Source organism: Neomonachus schauinslandi, chromosome 2, assembly GCF_002201575.2.
Source record: "Neomonachus schauinslandi chromosome 2, ASM220157v2, whole genome shotgun sequence".
Taxonomy (NCBI): domain Eukaryota; kingdom Metazoa; phylum Chordata; class Mammalia; order Carnivora; family Phocidae; genus Neomonachus; species Neomonachus schauinslandi.
In genome coordinates this window covers 138,469,257-138,474,404 of record NC_058404.1, presented here as the reverse complement: position 1 = coordinate 138,474,404, position 5,148 = coordinate 138,469,257, and positions in this window count along the sequence as shown.

Genomic DNA, 5,148 nt, shown 5'->3' with positions numbered 1-5,148 from the left:
GGGAAGGGAAGGGAAGGGAAGGGAAGGGAAGGGAAGGGAAGGGAAGGAAAGGAAAATATTTGTTTTGAATCCCTGGGAATCTAAAGACTGTTACCATGACCACTGCGAGAAACACAAGATCCTATATAGTAATTTATTCATTAATCGACACAAACACCAGTGGCTGAAAGTGGAGGGACCCTAAATAAGAGGTTCTTTAGGTTCTTGGATGACAGGCAGCTTGAGTTTTAGTTTTGGCCAAGGTTTTAAAGATCTAGCATAGCATAACACTAAACCATCCAGAAAAATTCCCTCACCATCAAAAGAGTTAGGAGAGCTTGAATCTAAAGCTGCATGAATACTGTAGCCATTGACCAGATGTAACTATTTAACTTTAAATTAATTAAAATTGGATAAAGATAAAAATTCGGTTCCTCAGTCCAACAAACCACATTTCAAACGCTCAATAGCCAAACATGGCTAGTAGCTATCTGACTGGACAACGCAGATGTAGGACATTTCCATCATCACAAAAGCTTCTCCTGGACAGTGCTGATCTAAGGAATATACAAGAAGTAGCTTCACTTTGACTCTTCAGGAAAATGTTGTCTATTTTATGTCCCTCGTCTGAACAAGCACACTATCAAATAGGGAGGTTCTTGGCCAATTTGCAAGCCTCTAAAAATTGACAAAGTTGTGAGTGCCCTCATGGCTAACTAAAATCGAAAAATTATTATAAAATGTAATTTAATCCATACTTCTTTAAGATTATATATTAATCACTCTCTGACCTAAAAGCTGCCTCAGGTCATTTGTCCTGGCACAAGGTCCAGTTTTTACTCACCTGCTATTTAAAATACAGATGTTAATTACCACTCAAACGCAGCTGGACTGCTCTTAACCGGCATTACATTACACATGGCAGAATACTCCCAACACACCTTTCCATGGACTCTAAACAACTTTGTGTGATAACATTACATCTGCCCACAGTGGTTCCTAATTCATTAAGTCCACTTTTACATGTAACTGCCCTTCTGCCCTTTTGCCCTTTCTGAACATTCGGAATACGTATACATAATAGATGGTGATGAGAGGTAGATAGGTAAATGAAGTTAAATACTATTAAAGCATTTTATCCTGTTTTTCTTTTGTTTGGTTTTTTTTTAAGATTTTATTTATTTGACAGAGAGAGAGAGTGAGAGAGAGAGCACAAGCAGGGAGAGTGGCAGGCAGAGGGAGAGGGAGAAGCAGAATCCCGCTGAGCAGGGAGCCCGACATGGGACTCAATCCCAGGACCTGGGATCATGACCTGAGCCGAAGGCAGACGCTTAACCGACTGAGCCACCCAGGCGCCCTATCCTGTTTTTCAACAGTTATTTCAATTCCTTTTTGATAATAACTCTATTCAATAAGTTTTCTACAAGCAAATGACTTGACAAATAAAAGGCATTAGTTAAAACATGGAAATGTTATAGGAAAAAAATCACAAGTCTACCTTCAGCTCACGTCATGATCTCCAGGTCCTGGGATCGAGCCCCATGTCGGGCTCCCAGCTCAGCTGGGAGTATGCCTCTCCCTCTCCCCCTGCCTCTCCCCCTGCTTGTGCTCTCTCTGTCTCTCTCTCTGAAATGAATAAATAAAATCTTTAAAAAAAATTATATTACATATTTGTATCTTATAAAAAGGTGAAGTGTTCCCCAAATATACCACCAGCCCTCCTTCCTTTGAGATAGATGGCTATCAAAAAAAGGAATAAACAGTTAAAAATAATTATGTCAGAAAGGCAACCATTTTCAAGGTTAAAATAGAAAGTTGTGGGTATAAATTAGATGAAAGCAGTCAGTTTCAAGGCCCAGAGAAGCCTTCATTTTAGGGGAAACTTCAGTCTCTATAATCCAGAGAACACACTTGCTTTCTGTTTTCTGAAGGACTTACGCTCCTCTAAAACCCTTTTCAGAAAGTATTTTTTAACTTTCCAGGGTACAAGAGTTTGGGTCAACTGACTGAATGTGTTAATGTTTCTGGACTTAGAATGGGATTATATGTGTGAAATACATCTTAGTTATGTTTTCAGAATGTGTGTTTAGCTCTAGGGTATTTTTCTCTGTATCCTATCTACAGACATGAATGGATAAACGAAAATGAGTACTGAATTATTCCTTCTTGCTTATAAGCCAGTTTTGAGTAAAACAATTAATATCTGAAGTAGGATGTTTTTAAATGGAAACTGTGAGCAATGATAAGTAATCAAGATGGTCATACAATACCATGTGGATATATAAAGCGTTAAGGTTGAGAAGTGTTCACAAGTTCTGACTGAGACACTAGTAAGTAAGTGGACTTATTAGCAAATGAGAGACCCTAAGGACCAGAGAGTAAAGAGTTCTAAGCACCTGCTTTGAAACTCTTCCAGGGCTCAGAATAAGTTTTTAAGATTCTTTGTCTCTTTCGTTGAATGTGGGAAGGGCTCTCTCCACTCTTTTACCTCTTTCTCATGTGTGGCGTGTAGACAGAGATGCTCGTGTGTTCGTGCACCCACACACATACACACACATTTACAGAAAGTGTTTCTACCAGTATTTTCCCCCACCCAACAAATCTACATTAAACTCCTTCCAGTCTCTCTGATGCACCTGCGTTTTGATTTTCTGGCTAGGAAAGAGAGAGTGGAAACGTTTGGAAGCTATCAAACTCCTCTTAAATCAGCCAAGTAAATGAGTTGCATATGGTTTTTAGTGTTCATGGGAACTCCCAAATACTATGCTGAGGAATAAATATACTCCACAGTAACGCATGAAAACCTGCCCACGGTTCATAGTTTACTCCAACATTGTGAATCTTGTGGAAATATTTTGTGTACCTTATAATACCATAGAACTTTCAGTATTTATCAGATTTTGTGCATTGTATCTATCCATTCATCCTCAATTCCCAATAATCTAAGCCAAATAAACCTTCCTGGCTTTCTGTGAGTAAGAATGTTAATATTTATTTTATAAACAAAAAAATACACTTTTATTTTACATATAATAGACATGTAGATAATAGAAACAAGTTCATAAAATTCTAAGACCTTACAGTAACCTTTGATATGAATAATAATATCGATAATAATATCTTTTATTTGTTAAGCAATAGAAAATATTCATTTTTTTAAGATTTTACTTATTTATTTGACAGAGAGAGAGGGAACACAAGCAGGGGGAGTGGGAGAGGGAGAAGCAGGCCTCCCGCTGAGCAGGAAGCCGGGCGCGGGGCTCAATCCCAGGACCCTGGGATCATGACCTGAGCCGAAGGCAGACGCTTAACGACTGAGCCACCCAGGCGCCCCATAAAATACTCATTTCTTTTCACAATGTCTAACTTACTCTTTTCTTCTGAAGATTTATATTTGATAAATGCACTTTTTTTTTTTTTTTAGGGGGAGAGAGGAGAGGTGGGGAGGGGCAGAAGGAGAGAGAGAATCTTAAGCAGGGTCCACGTCTAGTGCAGACCCTGATGTGGGGCTCAATCTCACAACCCTGACCTGAGCCAAAATCAAGAGTTGGACGCTTAACCAACTGAGCCACCCAGGTGCCCCTAGCTTAGTCTTCTTCTTCTTCTTTTTTTTTTTTTTACTTTTGATATGGGAAAGCTTTATTCTTTTTTAGATTAAATTTAATTTAATTTATATTCAATTAATTAACATACAGTGTATTATTAGTTTCAGAGAGAGAGTTCAGTGATTCATCAGTCTTATATAATACCCATCATGGGCTCCTTCCATCACGTGCCCTCCTTAATGCCCATCAGCCAGTTACCCCATCCCCCACCTCCTCCCCTCCAGCAACCCTCAGTTTGTTTCCTATGGTTAAGAGTCTCTTTTGGTTTGTCTCCCTCTCTGATTTTGTCTGGTTTTATTTTTCCCTCCCTTCCTCTATGCTCCTCTGTTTTGTTTCTTAAATTCCACATATGAGTGAAATCATATGATAATTGTCTTTCTCTGATTGACTTATTTCGCTTAGCATAATACCCTCTAGTTCAAACCTCTATACTGTTTTCCAGAGTGGCCCCTAGCTTAGTCTAGTGGTGGAAACTGAGACTTGGATAAGCTAAGTTAATGTTCAAATTCTAACCGTTAATAAAATGTAGATAGATTCCATTGGAACTCGGAACCCAAAGCTATTAGCATTGCCACTATGATTTACAGACTTACTGTATTAATATTACTTACACCTATACCTTGGGGTGATAATTGGCATACCCAATGCCACATCGTGAGGTATTTTTTCACACTGTGAGATATTTTTATTCCCATTCTATAGATACTGGAAATGAGGCCCAAAGATACGTGAACTTTCCAAATTTATATGGCAAGTTACAATACTCTTTCCAATTTTTATCTTTTGATCTTTATTTCCTAACTAATTATTACCATTTTTTATTTTTCATCCCATGAATACTTAGTTGAGATCTGTGCGGACACTCTATAAGAACTGGGAATACACATGTAAACAAAACAATCTTGCTGCTTGCTCTCCGAGGGCTCACAGTCTTACGGATTCAAGAGGTGATTCAGCAGGTAAAGGAGAGTGACACATCAGGATGTCAAGAAAGCCAGGTAGGGTCCTAACCCCCTTCAGAAAGTCCCAATACATTATCTAGAGAGCAGAAGTCAGCAACTCTATTCTTGACCCAACAGGTAGTAGAGATGATTGCTGCTGCCTCTGGCTGACCATCAGGGTGCAATTATCCAACTGCTAGGAGGCTGGGCTTACAGCCGAGAACCACCCGGATAGTGTAGGAGCCATTTCCTGGCATCTGAGACTAATAGTTCCAGAGCATCTGGTCATAAATTCAATAAACATTTATTGAGCATGTACAATATGCCAGGCACCAAGGATGTAAAGTCACACAACACACCATGGGGACACTGACATGCAAGCGAATAACAGTAATGTAACATAAGTGCACCATAGATATGTGCTCAGGGCATCATCAGATTCTCCTGCCCCACATCCCATAAGGCAGTCACTCAGATTCAGGGCTGATAATCATGCACCAACCATCATGAATGTTGTACAGTTCAAGAGAATCAAATTAAGAACCAGAATGGTCTTCTGTCTTAATTTGCCCAAGTCAGTCCCCAGATCACATCTTGCATCGGCATAACCAAAGTGCCCCCCT